The 19,190-nt window shown below is 48.7% G+C and overlaps 8 non-coding genes across 8 annotated transcripts; 2 read left to right on the forward strand and 6 right to left on the reverse strand.

Annotated features, from left to right (window-relative positions):
• Window positions 1–3,866: 3,866 nt before the first annotated feature.
• On the forward strand, window positions 3,867–3,985 carry LOC138226843 (5S ribosomal RNA). The gene has a single exon (XR_011184719.1). It is a non-coding gene; the product is annotated as a 5S ribosomal RNA (ribosomal RNA).
• Window positions 3,986–4,757: 772 nt separating this feature from the next.
• trnat-agu (transfer RNA threonine (anticodon AGU)) lies at window positions 4,758–4,831 on the forward strand. Its single transcript has one exon. It is a non-coding gene; the product is annotated as a tRNA-Thr (tRNA).
• A 1,879-nt stretch (window positions 4,832–6,710) lies between these two features.
• trnas-cga (transfer RNA serine (anticodon CGA)) lies at window positions 6,711–6,792 on the reverse strand. Its single transcript has one exon. It is a non-coding gene; the product is annotated as a tRNA-Ser (tRNA).
• A 1,389-nt stretch (window positions 6,793–8,181) lies between these two features.
• trnas-gcu (transfer RNA serine (anticodon GCU)) lies at window positions 8,182–8,263 on the reverse strand. The gene has a single exon. It is a non-coding gene; the product is annotated as a tRNA-Ser (tRNA).
• Window positions 8,264–8,838: 575 nt separating this feature from the next.
• Window positions 8,839–8,952, reverse strand: LOC138226869 (U5 spliceosomal RNA). The gene has a single exon (XR_011184742.1). It is a non-coding gene; the product is annotated as a U5 spliceosomal RNA (small nuclear RNA).
• Window positions 8,953–9,345: 393 nt separating this feature from the next.
• Window positions 9,346–9,459, reverse strand: LOC138226871 (U5 spliceosomal RNA). The gene has a single exon (XR_011184744.1). It is a non-coding gene; the product is annotated as a U5 spliceosomal RNA (small nuclear RNA).
• Window positions 9,460–12,758: 3,299 nt separating this feature from the next.
• On the reverse strand, window positions 12,759–12,900 carry LOC138226860 (U4 spliceosomal RNA). Its single transcript, XR_011184733.1, has one exon. It is a non-coding gene; the product is annotated as a U4 spliceosomal RNA (small nuclear RNA).
• Window positions 12,901–14,368: 1,468 nt separating this feature from the next.
• LOC138226866 (U5 spliceosomal RNA) lies at window positions 14,369–14,485 on the reverse strand. The gene has a single exon (XR_011184740.1). It is a non-coding gene; the product is annotated as a U5 spliceosomal RNA (small nuclear RNA).
• Between the last annotated feature and the right edge of the window lie 4,705 nt (window positions 14,486–19,190).

A 19,190-nucleotide genomic window follows, 5' to 3' on the forward strand; every position in this document is an offset into this window, starting at 1 on the left:
TTTTGCAGGGCCAGTGAGCTGGAATCCAATTTTATCGGCGAGCTAGACTGCCTGTCTGTGTGCTCTAAGATACAATTAAAATCCCCTCCCACTATCACGTCTGTGCTGCATAACAATAGGGGGGAGAGTGCCTTGAGTAGCTCCACCCTTCCTCCTACGTCAGTAGGGCAATACACATTGATTAGCCGCAGGTTAACGGTCCCCCATTCCACATCCACACACAGCAACCTGCCATCTATGACCCTCTGAATACTTTTCAATTTGAATGCCCATCCTTTGAAAAGAATGGCCACGCCAGAGGCTCTGTTGTTATTGTCCCCTGACCAAACAGAAGGCCCTTTATCCCACCTATCTTCAAAACTTTTATACCTCTCTTGATAGGCTAAAGCACACTCCTGCAACATCAACACATCTCCCTCTCTCTGCTGGAGGTAATCAAAGACAGACTGGCATTTAACTCTGTCATTGATACCTCTTGTGTTAAGAGAAATTATGTTAAGAGCCATATTACATAAGAAAGTGGAACCAGTCTTTACAAAACACATTTCTCTTCGGTCTCACCTGTTACCTTTTTCTTTTTCTTTTTCTTCTTACCAATTTCCTGCCAGCCATCCTCTGAATGAGCCTTCATCAGGGTGGCAGCAGTAAAAGCGTTCACAGAGTCCATTTCAAGGAAGGGGGTAGAGGGAGGGGTGGAGAGGTTCCAGCTGTCCCCATCGCCATGCTCTCCTTCCTCCTCGCTCGGGGAGAAAACAGAGTCATTTTTTCTTTTCCTCAAGTCCAGCTCCTGGGAGCACTGAGGGGAAAGGGGTGCAGCCGATGCACCAGTCTCCTCTTCCCCCTCACCCACCAGCTGCTGCAGATCCTCCGTGATGGACTGGATGGAGGAGAGGAGGGCATCTGTAGCACTTGCAGAGTCTGAGAAAAGCAGCTCTGCTGAATCCTGGGTATCCTCGCTGGACCCGCTCCACCGGGGGGCCCCACACTGGCCCTCGTTCTGAGGAGCAGGAGTGGGGGAGGGGTCCTCGCTGTTCTCGGGGGTTTTCAAACCCTCGTGCTTGTCTGGTGCAGTCTGCGGTTGTGGGGGCGTAGTGGATTTCTCTTCCACCAGCCCCGGAGCCACAGCAGGACTGATCCTGGCTGGAGGCTGAGAGTCTTTGTCCAACAAGGGTTCTTTGTTTGACTTGTTGTTTGCTTTGGATTTTCGGGCCGGTTTGGCTGAAACAAGCACTGCCTCATCCTTTCTCATTTTGAGTTTATTGGCGTAGGCGTGAGGGCAGTTCTTAAAAATGTGTCCTTCCGAGCCACATAAATTGCACTTTGGCAGCATTGAACAGTCAGAGGCTAAATGTCCCTGTTTGCCACAGGTCTTGCAGCATTTCACAGTGCAGGACGATGCCAGGTGTCCCACAGCACCACAGCGCCGACACACCTTTGGTTGTCCCACATAAAACACATAGCCATTGCAGGCGCCCAGCCGGATTGTAGAGGGCAGGTGCCTTAAGCCTCCATTTACGCTGTCCGGTAGCAAGCGAACCTCGAATTTCCTTGCTCCTGTTTTTATACCATCAACATCTCTAACCTCAGTTCCATGGTGGACGGTGCAGTACTGGTTAAGCCAGGTGTGAATGTCCTCCGTCTTTGCCAGTTCCGAGAACATAACAACATGCACCGTTTTCCTCTCTCTCTGTGTTAGAGGCTGCAAGTTGATCTTCTCAAGTGCAGGAACTTTGCCTCTTTTTGCCTCAAACACATCCACGCATTGTTCAAACAGAGGATAGGTAGCAAATACAACCTCAAATGCTTTCTGACCTGGGAGAGCGAAGATGAAATCCAAGTGCCGAGGTTCAAAGCCAAGTTCCTTCTGTAACACTTTTCTGCTGAACTGCATACGATCCATGAAGAGGTCATCCAAGAGCTCAAAACGTACAGCATTCTTACGGGATCCAAAGGTTGCCATTTCAAAAACCGCAAATCGAACACTGCTTCCAACAAAAGAAAAACAATCCAACTACTCCACCTACAGGCTGATCAAGGTATCTCCCCTGCCAGGTAAGTATGAGTTAAACAGGCCCCTGCAAGCGGCCCGCACCCACAGCACAAGTCGCGCAGCCTAGGCCACCTCCTCGCCCCGCACGCCACCGCCTCCTGCTGGGCCCACTCTTTCACACACTCACACGCCACACTAACACTCAAAAGTGTGGGCAAAACGAGAAAACGAGCGCGCCGTTTCCTACACATCTGCAGTCGCCGTTGCGCATTCGCAGCATGTCCCGGGATGCAATTCGGCCTCATTTGCATAACTCCAGACCGGCAGATCGCCACGCAAGCTCGCGACGTGCGCCTGCCACACACCGAACAAACCTTTTCAGCAATTTCCAAAAAACGGGCCTGCTCGCCTGCCCACAAGGCTCCGTCTCTAACCTGCTCTCCAGAGCCTGCTGCCTTCTGTGCTTTTCTCTCGGCACCGCTGCAGTGCACACAACTCCTGCAGCGGGAGGGGGGGAGAAAGTTCCCGCGCTCCGCCGCAGGGAAGGCTCGCTCCGTGCGCACACGTCCTTTCGATGCCAGTCCAACAAGTGCTCCGCATTAGCTGCGTCGGGGCTCCGGCGTGTCGCACCTCACCTCACCTCGCACTGCCCCCTCCTTGAATGTCTGCCGCTGGGCATGCCCCGCTCTCCTCCGCCTTATCTTATTGCGTGTGAGCACCGACAATGGCCACAATGCCGGGGAATGGCACCTGTAAAGTGTTAATTGGGGCACAGGAACAGCCCGTCTCGTCTCGGGGGGGCCGGCTTCAGAGACAATACAGCAAACACAGCGGGGCGGGGGAAGAAGACGACACCACACATGCGGGTACATTCAGCTCCGGCGGGAACGAGACATTTGTCGGTCTTTTCAAGTGCCGAGAGCCGAGCAATCCTTCACTTGTATCGTTTCTCCCCGGTGACTAGATCTGGCCCTGCGACTCTCGACTGGGCTCACCCCCGGGGCAGCCCAGCAGGTGTGAGCCTGGCCGGCACCCGGATGGGAGATTCCACCCCGGAAAAGCTCCGGTTGCTGCTGCTCCTGCAAGAGGTGTGACTGGGACCAGTAGGGAGCGCTCACCCTGCGGGCTGTGTGGCTCTCTTACGCCCCAGCCTCCTGATGGCGACACTCTGCTGCACAAACAGGCGCCGTCCTTCGGGGGAGGCGTCAAACCGAGGTCCCGACCCTCCTTGGCCATTAGGAAACCCCAGGGCGTCTCTCAAAAAGAGATGCCGGGGGTGTCCCTCTGGTGTTAGTGCTCCCCTTTACCCATCAGTCGGGGTCTCCTCCTAATCCCCGTCTCACCTGTAACAATCAATGACGAGGCCCCCCTGTCCGTGAGATTTAGTACTCGCGCAAGAGACCGGGGGCAGAGCGCGAACGCGGTCCCCCGCCCCCCACAAAGTGCGCGCTCCGGGTTCCCTCTCGGGGCCCTGCAACACAGCGGAAGGGCAGCGAGAAGGAGCCTCTTGCTCTGACGCCGCAAGGCCACAAGAGGGCGGAGGCGCCACGCGCCCGGCCGACGTGTTGGACCGGTGCGCTTTACGTGCTGAAATAAACACGCGAAAGCCCCGAAATGTTTCCAGAGTGCTGTGCACTGGAGGTTTTTGTCTGGTGAAGACTTGCCTGGTGCTCCTCCGTGCAGATTGTTTGTCCTCCTCCAGTGCGGGACGAGCCAACACAAGGGAGCGCATTCGCCAACATCCAGGCACGCAATGCGATTTGGAAAGCAGCTCCTTTCCAAAGAGTTGCACACGAACGATCCTTCAGTCCCGCTCGGGGGGCACGGAACCCCCGCCACACACAGCTTCAAGTAGCGAGTCAGGGGCTGAGCTTTCGCTTACGGCCACACCACCCTGAACACGCCCGATCTCGTCTGATCTTGGAAGCTAAGTAGCGTCGGGCCTGGTTAGTACTTGGATGGGAGACTGCCTGGGAATACCAGGTGCTGTAAGCTTTTCCTCTCCCGGCCAGCAGGGGTCGCCGTTGGTGCCGTAGGCTTTGGGAGGAAAACCTGCAGGATGGAAAGGTGATCTATAGCCTCATCTCTAGAGATGTTTTGTTGCTGTGGCATGTGTGTGACCCATATTCAAAAAAAAAAACCCGTCTGTAAAACGAATATCGAAGCTGCCTCTAAATCTGCAAATGAAGATGAGTCGATAAACCACTCGTTTTTCGTATAACTAGACATATATTCATTTGTTACCGATTTCATTCATTGAGCACGGATACAATAGAGGTACAGCCATTCACTGTTTGACATGTCTGCACTGGTACAGAACCGAGCAATCAGAAAATGGGTGAAACTGTCTTTAGACTCAGCATACAGTAACCACTCGGCCACCTCGTCTAGGAAACTGGGCTGTCCTGACATGGGTTGGCGCACTCCAGTTGATCTTTTTCTTTTTTTTCCCTCATACTCGAGGGTCATTTTCCTGTTCCACATGCGATTTCAACATTTTCCTTGGGAGATGTCAAGCCAGCAAGCCACTGCTGTGGTTCAGTGGCCAGTGTGGAGTTCAGTGGCCCTGTTGTACACAGAAAGCACATTGAGCTCCTTGGACATGAAAAGTTCCAGATAAAAGCCATTTGTCATCCTTTCTCTTGGTGTCGATGTTGCTATTGTATGTAAAGGTGGCAACTTGCTCAGCGAGCAGGCGGAGCACACACCGAATGCAGATGTGTCTGAGTGGTGTGTCCAAGTGGCTGCAAAAGGACAGCACTCCCGGGGCGCCGTGGCTTAGTTGGTTAAAGCGCCTGTCTAGTAAACAGAAAGTCCTGGGTCCGAATCCCAGCGGTGCCTTTTTTTGTTCTGTGTTCTCGAACAGAACTGGTCATTATGGACAACCGCATACGTCTAGACTTAATTAAATGCAAGTATTCATTTCCTGTCTTGAACGACTTGTTTTTCTTAAAATGGATGCAACTTGCAAAACATGAAATACAAACCTCGCTAATCAGCGCTCGCGGCTGGCAAAAAAAAAAGAAGTCAGCAATGTTTTTTTCTTTAACCTTAAGCCTGCTAATGGAGAAGAACCTAGTCGCCACATCACATACATCCGTTTCAACGATAAGAAGGTAACAACTATCCTCACTCCAGAGTAAATCTCACGTTGAGGGCATATTTTTTTCCACTTTACCATGAGTCGGGCTCAGCTGCACAGAGGCGAGAGCAGAGCAATGAGGTCAGGGGGATAGGGGAGTCACACGCTGGCGGTTTGAACACGCGGAAGATCACTGAGGGATCGACAGTATGTGGACCCTCCGTGCGCCATCATTCCACACTCCAGACTCTGAATCCTGCCATCCGAGTTAAGATCTCGGCGGAACCTGAGGCGCAGTTCTTTCTTAAAACGTAATCTGGTGAGCATTTCTAGAATCGTACTTGTATAGATGCAGCCTTTAATGTGTTGCTAGGTTAAAATTTATGACTTCTTGTATTTCAGTAGGCAACTGCCCTCTTGATTTCGGATTGAATTTCTTTATTACAGGGGCGCTTTTATGATGACAGAGTCATGTTCAGGTACTTTGCTTGATGGAGGAAGCTCATTTCGGACTCTGTGATCTGCTCACCTGGAAAGGTCTGCTGTACTACTACAAGAGAGAAGTAGAGTCTGGAGGAAGGGACAATTTTATGATGCTTTGGAAGGTAATGTTTTTTTTTTCTTTGAAATCGAAATGAATCAGAATATCAGTGCAAAAGACAAACTCTTGGTTTGGTTTAAAGAGATATGGTTTTAAAACAGACAAAATGTAGAAAACAGGTGTTTCTCACTTTTGGAAAAGAATGGACCGGGGGTAATATTTTACTAGTTGCAGTGCTAAGCTCACTGGGTTACAGTCCTGCAGTGTCACACCAGGGCCAGTGGTGCAATGGATAATGTGTCTGACTATGGATTAGGAGTTTGGAGGTTTGACTCCTGCCTGGCGCTGGTTGTTTTTAAACACATCAGCCTACTCCCTAAGTAGCCTGTGCTACTTACTGCATTGTAATCGTACCCAGTAAGAGATTTCCTTCATGTAAATGAACTGCACCTGACAGCTTTAGAAAAACACCTGGGCTCAGTACGGTGCTGAGAGCTCAAGTTGTACCAATAAACTTGACAGTAAAAGGTTGTAATTAGTCAAGAAATAAAGTCGAACAACAGCTGCGGGTTTGATTCTGAACGTATCAGATTGCAGCACCTTTTACTTCAATTGACAAATGATAGAGATTCGAAGAGAGATCCTTCAGACCAGCAAGCGAACCCACGGCTATTTCGGTTTTCTATCTAGGCAACGTTGGTGTCTGCAATAGCATACATGAAAGCGTGATGCAATTTCTGTGGCTACATTTGTTGCACGTCATGCACAGTAAGAGTGTTTCTAACACCAAATAAAAAGTCAACAATTAGCGATCACGCCTTCTCCTCAGTTAACCCACTGAAACCCTTGCTGTTAACAGTTCTTTAATGCGTGCTTTACGAGCACCTACATATTGTGTCGGTTCTTTCAGTTTTATTCATTAGGTTTTCAAAGGCATAAGTAGAACACCAGAGGTGCGAACGCAAGATGTGTGGTTATCTGAAGAACTCATTTCCATGGCAGCGGGGCCAAGCGATTTAGCGTTTTTATCGTACCAGGAAAGGAGAAACAGCACTTCGCCTTTGCCGCGCAGGCACAAGGAGACGTGCGGCAGACGCCGTAGTCGGCAGGATTCGAACCTGCGCGGGGAGTCCCCAATGGATTTCGAGTCCATCGCCTTAACCACTCGGCCACGACTACAGCGAGTTCGCCATCGCTGCATTCCTCCTTTAATCTAACACGGAGTGCGACGTGGCTGCGGAAACCTTTTCAAAGTCGCTCTCCGTTAAAAAAAATAAATACCTTTGACAAAATACGTGCCGGCAGATAGACACGCCTCAGAGGGTTTAAGGCTGGCTTCACGTTCAAATGATAAAGTCTCCCCGTCCGGAGGTCAAAATGCAGCTTTGGCAGACAGAACAAACAGCAACAAACCACAAATGTGGATAAGGATTTTACAAGCTGCACCACACTGCACTTTCAAAAGCATTTACATTCCTGTTAGACGCAGGAATTGCCTTTGATTTGCGTGCTTACAAACGCCATGGAAAACGAAACAAAACAAAAGCCCTCAGCTCCTGCACTTGATTATAATGCCGTTACGTGTCGAAGCAGGAATTTACGTCATCCTACCACTGCAACACGGGGAATAGAGGGAAATGAGCACACGCTACGAATCGTCTCAATCATTCCTGTTAGACGCAGGAATTGCCTTTGATTTGCGCGCTTACGAACGCCATGGAAAACGAAACAAAACTAAAGCCCTCAGCTCCTGCACTTGATTATAATGCCATTACGTGTCGAAGCAGTAATTTACGTCATCCTACCACTGCAACACGGGGAATAGAGGGAAATGAGCACACGCTACGAATCGTCTCAATCACTCCCTAGAGTCCTAAGGCGCATTGAAGGGTGCACCCCCATCATTAATCGTTGCGCCTCTGTGAAAGGAAAGCTCTTGAGCAGTCTTTGAAACAGCTCGGATGAAACACTTGATTGCTTCCATGTGCATCTGGAGCCCATTTCTTATTTTCACTTCACGCCCATTAAAGCATTTCTAAAACAGGAGATTCGCGCTTGGGAATGCGCCCTGCCTTACAAATAAAACAGGTCTACGGGTCTGAAACCCGCTCCACGGAAAACAGTTCTGTTGCGCTTTTGATCAAAGGGAGATTCGCTGTTCTTACTTTTTGATGACATAACACCCAAAGGGGCTTCTTTGGAGCTGGATTTCAACCAGCATCCTTGGCGGTATCCTTTACAGTCCTCTGTTCGGTCGACAAGGGACAGAAGGGGGCAGCTTTCCTCACACATACAGTGCAATGTACTGTAGTGTTCCCGTTCATTGAATTTGCAGTTCTGCATCAGACCTCTAACCCGTTTCCTTAGCTTGGATTTAAGCCACGAAGCAGGCTTCTACTGTATAAACGTCTAGAGGAATGACAAACTGTGATTCTGAGAGACTGTCAAAAATCGCTTTCTCCGTTTGCGTTGCAAATAAGTGAAAACGCGGTCTCAACCCAGAGCCAACGTTAGCCTACTATACCATGTTCAGCCACCGCTAGAAAATGTACGGCTCTAGTACCGGAGCGACGAGGATGGGATTCGAACCCACGCGTGCAGAGCACAATGGATTAGCAGTCCATCGCCTTAACCACTCGGCCACCTCGTCGAGGAAACTGGGCTGTCCGGACATGGGTTGGCACGCTCCAGATGATCTTTTTCTTTTTTTTCCCTCGTACTCGAGGGTCATTTTCCTGTTCCACATGCGATTTCAACATTTTTCTTGGGAGATGTCAAGCCAGCAAGCCACTGCTGTGGTTCAGTGGCCAGTGTGGAGTTCAGTGGCCCTGTTTATTATGCCTAATAAACAGGAGATCCTGGGTGATCCTAGATGATTGCAAGCCGTACAGCCTCCGCCATGCTTCCCAGGTGGGATGAGGTTTTGGAGTTGGTATGCAGTGTTTTGTTATCTCCAAACATAACGCTGTGCACATTTACCAACAAGTTCAGCTTTTGTCACGTCTGTCCACAGAACATTGTTCCAGGAGTTGCTCTGGAACATCCACGTGGTCTTTAGCAAACTTGAAAGGGGCAGTGGGGGCAGACACTTCCCGCCCCCCAAAGAAAAGAGCGCCAATCAGACAGGCGGAGACCAAGGACTCACAGAGCAGACAACCACAATCGCCATAACAAGAGCGATTGTGAGCGGTTTTGTTTTCTCTCTTTGACCAGCCCAGCTGCGCCCCACCCGAAAGCAGGGAAGCAGAAAAATTGCATGGAACTCATTCATGCTCCTCTCCACGGAAATCTTTAGTAAAAAGCAAAAGATTTGTATGAAATGAATAGAAACCAGAGTGCGTGGCTGCACAGCTTCAGGAGCCCAGGCCACCTTCAAGGCCTCTGCCCTGCCGGTCGTGGTTGGCAATGCACCTGGCCTTACAAACGAGCCAGTGGGGTCCGTTCAGCTCCGGGCTCATCGCCTGCGGCTCTCGGCTTGCGGGCGTGCCCAATCCGTGCGATAACTCGGAAAACACCCGGCCACACTGTGCCGGAAACGACGCACTCTGGGAAGCCGCTTTGCAAAGCGAGGTCCCAAGATCCCCTGCGGCCGGACACTTCCCGCCCCCCAAAGAAGAGAGCGGCAATCAGACGGGCAGAGACCGAGGACTCGCAGAGCAGACAACCACAATCGCCATAACAAGAGCGATTGTGAGCGGTTTTGTTTTCTCTCTTTGACCAGCCCAGCTGCAACCACCCGAAGGCAGGGAAGCACAAAAATTGCACGGAACTCATTCATGCTCCTCTCTACGGAAATCTTTAGCAAAAGGCGAAAGATTTGTACGAAATGAAGAGAAACCAGAGTGCGTGGCTGCACAGCTGCAGGAGCCCAGGCTGCTTTCAAGGCCTCTGCCCTGCCGGTCGTGGTTGGCAATGCACCTGGCCTTACAAACGAGCCAGTGGGGCCCGTTCAGCTCCGGGCTCATCGCTTGCGGCTCTTGGCTTGCGGGCGTGCCCAATCCGTGCAATAACTCGGAAAACACCCTGCCATACTATGCCGGAAACGATGCACTCTGCTACAATATGATTGCTACATATCTGCATTTGTTGGTTTTTAAGGAGTAAGAGTGCAGGGAGTTTAAACCTGCGATCCAGTGTGTTGAAGTATTTCACAACACTACCCCTAGCACATCTGGAAATAAATCCTCATAATGATTATTGCCCTGGGCATGTACCATAAAATCAGTGAGCATATATATATATATAACTGTGTTGAAGCTAGAGACACAGAATAACTGCAAACACATCCTAAATACAGTGTTCCTGCACCTTTGACCTCATCCAGAATGTATCCTTTTTTGAAAGGGATTGCTGTCAGAATGCACAACTGAATCCCAAACAGAATCTCTAGTCAAATATGATCATTTGTGAAACAGGCAAATGAGTCTCTCAGGTGCCCATTGCTCATTTTCCGACACATTTATGCAATACTTTCACCATGCATTGAGCAATAGGGATTAAAGACACCACAGGTAAGGTTTTCGCGTTGAGCAATAGGGATTAAAGATACCAGAGGTAAGGTTTAAAAGTGATTCTGAGGTGTAACACATCAGCTAGGCATCTGAAATGCGGGGTTTGAGAGCCCTTCAGGGAACACCGTACCTTAAAGGTACCAGAAGTCCACTAGTATAAGCATTAAGTCACTGTCACCCCTGTTACAATGTGATTGCTACATATCTTCATTTCTTTGGTTTTTAAGGAGTAAGAGTGCAGGGGGTCTAAATCTGCGATCCAGTGTGTTGAAGTATTTCACAACACTACCTGTAGCCCGTCTGGAAATAAATCCTCATTCTGATTGTTGCCCTGGGCATGTACCAATAAATCACTGAGCATATATATATATAGCACTGTGTTGAAGCTAGAGACCTGTATGTATAATATGATGCTAAAATGTTATTTTCACATATATTAATGTAATAAATGATTGCTTATGCTTTATAAACAAATCTAATTAAAATAAAAGCTTACGTTTTGTATTTATCTTGTACCATAGAACATGATTTTCTTTGTATTTCAAGCCCACAAAGTGTCCAAATGACGCACTACATAATATAAGGAAGATTATCACATGCATATCGGTATTATCTTTCTTATGAAAATGCATTCCTTTCATTACCTTTTACTTTTTAAAATGAACTCAAATTGTGTATAATGTAATAATTTAAGTAGAATAGATTCTAATAATATAAAGATCCAGTGTATTGCACTGGCCTGGTCAGCCTGGCCTGGTGGATGGTGCACATAGCACTTTCAGTGCTGGAGGTGTTAATGGCGGAGGTGTTGGAGAGTGATAGCTGTGTGGGATGGGTGGGTGAGTAGCTGTCGTGGGTTGTAGCTTTTCCTTTGCAGCTTGTCCTATACCTTCCTCCTGTAGGCGTCCTTGCTCTCTCTCAACTTCTGTTTTAGCTCCCATCATGTAATGATGAACATGATTTACATGACAAAAGGAAGATTATCACATGCATATCGGTATTATCTTCCTCATGAATATGCATTCCTTTCATTACCTTTTAATTTTTAAAATGAACTCAAGTTGTGTATAATGTAATAATTTAAGTAGAATAGATTCTAATAATATAATGATCCAGTGTGTTGCACTACTTCACTGCTTCACTGCTCTATGCCGTCTGGAAATAAATCCTCAGACTACTTACTGCCCTGGGCATGTACCAATAAATTACAGGAGCACATCTATATATCACTGCGTTGAAGCAGGAGACACAATCACTGCAAACACATCCTAAATACAGTGTTCCAGCACCTTTGACCTCATCCAGAATGTATAATTTCTCTCAGGGGCCCATTCCTCATTCTCAAGACACATGTATGCAGTACGTACACTATGCATTGAGCAATAGGGATTAAAGACACCACAGGTAAGGTTAGAAGACATTCTGACTATATTCTAAAATATTGGACTCATATTCTTATGATGGCAGACATGATGCTGTGTTTAAAACCGGGGTTAATGGACATTATATGACTGTCAATTCTGTTTTGTTTTGGAGACTCTTGGCTGCCTATGTGGTACAGTGCAGCGTGAAAAAAACATTTTCCAAAACTGTGTCAGCTCAAAAGTTGTAAGAAAACCTTTCCAGCTGCTTTAACTCTCTTCATTTTTGTCATTTAATTGTCTGTCGGCACTATGTGGTAGGGTTGCATGACAACCCATCTCACCACGGAAAGGAACCTAACAGCTTTTGTAAGAGAGGAGAAAGGGACCTGGCCTGTACGGAGATCGAACCCACAACCTTGGCGTTATTAGCACCACGCTCTAACCAACTGAGCTAACCAGCCTCACGACAGCAATCCTCTCTGTGCTGCAAAAAATCGAACTCAGGGAATTTCTTTTGCCCTCCTTTGAATAGAAAGCCGTGTAATTCAGTGTACGGGCTTTCTCGTGCAGTTTCATGGTTCTTGTAACCCAAATCCTACACTGGCGTGAAGTGCCCCCCCATTTCACAGCATTTTTCAGCTGATTTAAAATGTACCTAAAGGAGAAGCATTATTGAAGACCATCAATTACCAAGAGCATTTGTCAAAGGTTTTGGTGGTCATTTTTAATGACCACAGAGCGCTGTGACCTCGGTTTTACATCTCATCCAAGAGACAGCGCCCTTTTACAACACAGCGTCTCCGTCACTATGCTGGGGCATTGGGACCCGCACAGACCTCAGGGTGAGCGCCCCCCCGCCGGCACCATTAACACCGCTTCCAGCTGGAAACTTTGTTTTTCCCTGTAGCTCACCCTCATCCGGGTACTGACCTGGCTCACACCTGCTTAGCTTCAGTGGGTTTTCAGTTGCGAGTTGCAAGGGGATGCAAGTGATGGAGCCGCTCGCTGCAAAAGCCACTGTTTTGGCTGGGAATCGAACCAGAGCCTCCCACATGGGAAGCGAGAATTCTACCACTGAACCATCAATGCTCAATACCCAGGCCTTCAAAAAAGACGCTTTTTTGGTGCTCTGTTAAAAAAGCGTCGACATTACCTCTTTCAAAAGGCTTCACTTTCCTAGTCAGATTCCAAGGCTCATTGAACCCGGGCTGTTTCCTCCAGCGGTATAGTATTGCAGTTAGACAGCACGATGCCTGCAAGACTATGTCACGCTCTGACGAGACTGTCAAAAATTGCTTTCACCGATTGTATTGCAAACCGGCGGAAGCGGGGTATTGGGAAAAGTTTTCAACTAGCAATAATCGCGCCTCGGCTAAACCTCACAGGCTACGATACTGCCAATGCGCAAAGCTGACGGTTGCCAGGCAACCGCGGGGATCCTATGGAAATCGTTATCAATCGTCTCATGGCATGTCGTTGCTGTAACGCTTCATATTTGTCGTCTTCTTCTTCTAGCTTGAGGTTTTGAAGAATTTCATGACAGACAAGGGCTCCGTCGGGAACAAAGGGCGTTGTGAGAAAACCGTTGCTTATTTTCAGCAGCAGAAATACAACCCTTTAAATACAAGATGACAGAACAATGACGAAGGGCATGCCGGGAGGAACTCATACACTACAGAGGAAAGGGGGCGGGCACGTACAGTTCACATTCAAGCCACAAGTACTCTTCTTGGATGTTGCACAAACAAATCCTAACGTCCTGAAAGCATTGCAGCATGTTTGTGTCCCACTTCCCGTGGCTGCAGGACGACTGACACGAAGGGACAAACACAATCTGTGGCGTTTAGCGTGACATAGTCTTGCAGGCATCGTGCTGTCTCACTGCAATACTATACCGCTGGAGGAAACAGCCCGGGTTCGATGAGTCTTGGAATGTGACTAGGAAAGTGAAGCCTTTTGAAAGAGGTAAAGCACTGCACAACGGAACTGAGGGAGAATCTTACAGGGGATTCTGAGCGGTGTCTGCATACACGCAGTCCGATACGGGCGCTGAAAGCTTGAGCTACTCTCAATGTCATGCTGCCTTTCCTCGGAGTAAATCTGTTACATTGAAAGAATGCTTCTCGCAGGTTCAAAAAGGGACCCTTGTTAATTGGAGAAATCAATGATTTCGAATGAATTCTGTATGCGTTAAAAGACAGCTATAAACAGAAAACATGCAGGACACTGCTCATGATGTTTCCCGAGCCGAAACACAGTGCGTTTTTCCAAGCCATCTGACAAAGCCCGCCCACTGAAAACTGCAGCAGATCGTGTAAAGACGTTCAACTTTGTAACTACTGCACGCACAGGAAGCAGAATAAATTCCTCTTTTCAAACTGTCAAAGGTTTGCTTTGCGAACGCTGCAGGACATCGCACAATCTCTTTTGAACGGGGACAAACCATTTCTTATGGGGCGCAGTAAGTACAGACGTTTAAAAAGCTCCACTCATGCCGACGATGCAGCATGAAGAAGCGCAACCTAACGTTTGACAGACAAAAGCCGGGTGCCGCTACGAGCAATATGAAATCAAACTGACAGCACACGGCGTTTCGCGCTGACTCAAAAGTGATCTCGACAGACGCTGTTCTCTGCATAACGCTGAAAGAGCTAAAGAGCGTTTCTGTTGAGACGTAACAAGCTTGTTTTTATCAATCGTCTCATGGCATGTCGTTGCTGTAACGCTTCATATTTGCGGCCGGACACTTCCCGCCTCCCAAAGGAAAGAGCGCCAATCAGACAGGCGGAGACCGAGGACTCGCAGAGCAGACGGCCACAGTCGCCGTAATAAGAGCGATTGTGAGCGGTTTTGTTTTCTCTCTTTGACCAGCCCAGCTGCGCCCCACCCGAAGGCAGGGAAGCACAAAAATTGTATGGAACTCATTCATGCTCCTCTCCATGGAAATCTTTAGTAAAAGGCAAAAGATTTGTACGAGATGAAGAGAAACCAGAGTGCGTGGCTGGACAGCTGCAGGAGCCCAGGCCGCCTTCAAGGCCTCTGCCCTGCCGGTCGTGGTTGGCAATGCACCTGGCCTTACAAACGAGCCAGTGGGGCCCGTTCAGCTCCGGGCTCATCGCCTGCGGCTCTCGGCTTACCTGGCAGGGGAGATACCTTGATCAGCCTGTAGTTGGAGTAGTTGGATTGTTTTCTTGTTTTGTGGAAGCAGTGTTTGTTTTGCAGTTTGAGATGGCAACCTTTGGATCCCGCAAGAATGCTGTACGTTTTGAGCTTTTGGATGACCTCTTCATGGATCGTATGCAGTTCAGCAGAAAAGTGTTACAGAAGGAACTTGGCTTTGAACCTCGGCACTTGGATTTCATCTTCGCTCTCCCAGGTCAGAAAGCATTTGAGGTTGTTTTTGCTACCTATTCTCTGTTTGAACAATGTGTGGATGTGTTTGAGGCAAAAAGAGGGAAAGTTCCTGCACTTGAGAAGATCAACTTGCAGCCTCTGACACAGAGAGAGAGGAAAACGGTGCATGTTGTTATGTTCTCGGAACTGGCAAAGACGGAGGACATTCACACCTGGCTTAAGCAGTACTGCACCGTCCACCATGGAACTGAGATTAGAGATGTTGACGGTATAAAAACAGGAGCAAGGAAATTCGAGGTTCGCTTGCTACCGGACAATGTAAATGGAGGCTTAAGGCACCTGCCCTCTACAATACGACTGGGCGCCTGCAATGGCTATGTTTTTTATGTGGGACAACCAAAGGTGTGTCGGCGCTGTGGTGCTGTGGGACACCTGGCATCGTCCTGCACTGTGAAATGCTGCAAGACCTGTGGCAAACAGGGACATTTAGCCTCTGACTGTTCAATGCTGCCAAAGTGCAATTTATGTGGCTCGGAAGGACACGTTTTTAAGAACTGCCCTCACGCCTACGCCAATAAACTCAAAATGAGAAAGGATGAGGCAGTGCTTGTTTCAGCTAAACCGGCCCGAAAAGCCAAAGCAAACAACAAGTCAAACAAAGAACCCTTGTTGGACAAAGAGTCTCAGCCTCCAGCCAGGATCAGTCCTGCTGTAGCTCCGGGGCCGGTGGAAAAGAATTCCACTACGCTCCCACAACCGCAGACTGCACCAGACAAGCACGAGGGTTTGAAAACCCCAGAGAACAGCGAGGACCCCTCCCCCACTCCTGCTCCTCAGAACGAGGGCCAGTGTGGGGCCCCCCGGTGGAGCGGGTCCAGCGAGGATACCCAGGATTCAGCAGAGCTGCTTTTCTCAGACTCTGCAAGTGCTACAGATGCCCTTCTCTCCTCCATCCAGTCCATCACGGAGGATCTGCAACAGCTGGTGGGTGAGGGGGAAGAGGAGACTGGTGCATCGGCTGCACCCCTTTCCCCTCAGTGCTCCCAGGAGCTGGACTTGAGGAAAAGGAAAAATGACTGTTTTCTCCCCGAGCGAGGAGGAAGGAGAGCATGGCGATGGGGACAGCTGGAACCCCTCCACCCCTCCTTCTACCCCCTTCCTTGAAATGGACTCCGTGAACGCTTTTACTGCTGCCACCCTGATGAAGGCTCATTCAGAGGATGGCTGGCAGGAAATTGGTAAGAAGAAAAAGAAAAAGAAGAAGGTAACAGGTGAGACCGAAGAGAAATGTGTTTTGTAAAGACTGGTTCCACTTTCTTATGTAATATGGCTCTAAACATAATTTCTCTTAACACCAGAGGTATCAATGACAGAGTTAAATGTCAGTGTGTCTTTGATTACCTCCAGCAGAGAGAGGGAGATGTGTTGATGTTGCAGGAGTGTGCTTTAGCCTATCAAGAGAGGTATAAAAGCTTTGAAGATAGGTGGGATAAAGGGCCTTCTGTTTGGTCAGGGGACAATAACAACAGAGCCTCTGGCGTGGCCATTCTTTTCAAAGGATGGGCTTTCAAATTGAAAAGTATTCAGAGGGTCATAGATGGCAGGTTGCTGTGTGTGGATGTGGAATGGGGGACCATTAACCTGCGGCTAATCAATGTGTATTGTCCTACTGACGTGGGAGGAAGGGTGGAGCTACTCAAGGCACTCTCTCCCCTATTGTTAAGTAGCACAGACGTGATAGTGGGAGAGGATTTTAATTGTATCTTAGAGCACACAGACAGGCAGTCTAGCTTGCCGATAAAATTGGATTCCAGCTCACTGGCCCTGCAAAACTTAGTTCAAGACTTTAAACTCTCAGACACATATAGATGTATATATCCCACAACAGCAGGATATACATGGTCAGGGAGGAATAGCAGCTCCAGAATTGACTATTGCTTTGTCTCAGAGAGAGTGAAAGTTGTTGGGGTCACTCTTCAGCCTGTCTTCTTCTCAGATCATCAGGCTTTAGGGTGTAGAGTGGAACTCCAGGGCGGGACTGTCTTTGGCCCAGGCCTCTGGAAACTCAACACAAAGCTGCTAGAGAACGAGGGGGTAGTATCCCACTACAAGGAGAAACTATCACAGTGGCTGTCCTTGCAGTGTCTGTACAGGTCAGTAGGAGAGTGGTGGGAGGAGGTGAAGGTGAGGACAAAGGCCTTTTTCATGGCTGAGGGAAGGAAGGCTGCTGCCAGACGGAGAGGAGTGCTAGCCAGGAAACAGAGGCAGCTGCAGCGTCTCTGTACACGATGCTGCACAGTGGCTTCGATGTGCTCGAGGATATCACCCTTTTAAAAAAGGACATCCGGAGCATAGCCGAAGAAAGTAGTCGAGGAGTGCTGTTAAGAAGCAGAGTGCAGTTCTTGGAAGAAAATAAGAAGTGTACTCGCTTCTTTTTCAGGAAAGTGGTAGGCTCCAAGTCTGTCATGGAAAGTGTAGTTGATGAGGAGGGACGAGAGAGAACAGAGCCGAGTGCTATCCTCTCCTGCACCGAGGCCTTCTACTCAAGACTGTACAGCTCTACAGAGTTAAAGGATGAAGAAATTCATTTTTTTACCTCAAAGCTAGAAAACGTTTTGAGTGAAGAAGATAGGGAAGTACTTGAGAGGGATTTGACCGTAGAAGAGCTGAGACAGGCTATGGAGAGCTTACAGAAGGGGAAAACTCCGGGTGCTGACGGGCTCCCTAAAGAATTTTATTGCACCTTTTGGGATCTGCTTCAGGATCCGCTACTGCTCCTATTCGAGGAAAGCTATAAGACAGAATTGCTGCCTGACTCCTTAAGAGAAGGCACTATCTCTCTCTTGTTTAAGAAAGGAGCAAAGAATGACATAAAGAACTGGAGACCCCTCAGCCTCTTAGGCATGGACACTAAGATCCTGCGCCTACAAAATGTAGTGGCCTCACTGGTAGGGAAAGAACAGACTTGTGGGATAGCAGGACGCCTGATGAGCGACAACCTGGCCTTGTTGAGGGATGTCTGTCTGTACTCAGAGGATCGCTCCCTCCCTCTGTGCATTTTAGGTGTAGACCTAGAAAAGGCCTTTGACCGCCTAAACCGGCAGTACTTAACATCGGTACTTGAGCACATGAAGTTTGGCCCCATCATGAGAAAGTGGATTAACCTGCTGTACACAGGTAGCAACAGCAGAGTAATGGTTAATGGCAATAGATCACGCCCCTTTGAAGTCTGTTCAGGGGTGAGGCAGGGCTGCCCATTATCCCCCTTGTTATTCGTTTTGGCTATGGAGCCCTTAGCCTTTGCCTTGCGCCAGGATCAGGCCATTAATGGGATACCAGTGCCTGGAAGTGGGGGAGGAGAGGTAAAGACATCTCTATACATGGATGACGTCACCCTGCTCCTCTCTGACAATGCCTCAATTAGCAGAGCTCTGCAGTGCTGTGATCGGTTCTCTTTGGCTTCCTCTGCAAAAATTAACACATCTAAGAGTGAGATTTTTTATCAGAACTGGAGGGAGCCAAAAGAAGGACATGATCTCAGGCTGCAAGAGAAGAGAATTAAGGTCCTGGGGGTGTATTTTGGAGAAGAGATGGGAACAGTAAATTGGCAGAACAAATTGCCAATCTTAAACAAAAAACTGATGCAATGGAAGGACCGAGACCTCACCATGATAGGGAAGGTGCTGGTCATCAAAGCCGAGCTCTTGTCTGTCTTGAATTTTCTGGCTTCTACCTTCCCAATCCCACACCGTGTTGCGGCGGTGCTGAGGAGATTGATGTTTCAATTTCTATGGGGTGGGAAGCAGGAAAGACTCAGAAGGGAAATAATGTACAGGCCGCTACCCTCAGGGGGGAAGTCTGTCCCAGATATTGCTACGAAGCTGCTGTGCATTTTCCTGGCCTCTGTGCTGAGAGGCTTTGCAACAGCACCTGCAGCGCGTACCTGGACTTATTTTTCCAGGCTCTGGGTAGGTAGGGAGGTGTTCAGAGTGTGGGGTGTCAGACCCAAGCTGGACGTCCCACTCTCTGACACATGCCCTGCAATTTATGGGACAGTTAAAAGTTTTCTAAGATCTCACCCAATTGGCCATATTCCCCTCCGAGATGTCAGCGTCCAAAAACTGGAAGATTTCGTTGCACCCCAGAACAATAGGCAGACCCCTGTGGGCATTTTAACATCAGCCCAAACAAGGAAGGTGTGGAAACACACATCCTCTAAATTTCTGTGCAACATTCACAGAGATTTAGCCTGGAGTGTCGTCCACCAGTGCTTACCGGTACAAACTTTCTTGTACCGTAGGGGCCTCACCCCCAGCCCTCGCTGCGTTAGGGTGGGCTGCGGCGAGGA

The sequence above is a fragment of the Lepisosteus oculatus genome, unplaced genomic scaffold (assembly GCF_040954835.1).
Source record: "Lepisosteus oculatus isolate fLepOcu1 unplaced genomic scaffold, fLepOcu1.hap2 HAP2_SCAFFOLD_181, whole genome shotgun sequence".
NCBI classification, from domain to species: domain Eukaryota; kingdom Metazoa; phylum Chordata; class Actinopteri; order Semionotiformes; family Lepisosteidae; genus Lepisosteus; species Lepisosteus oculatus.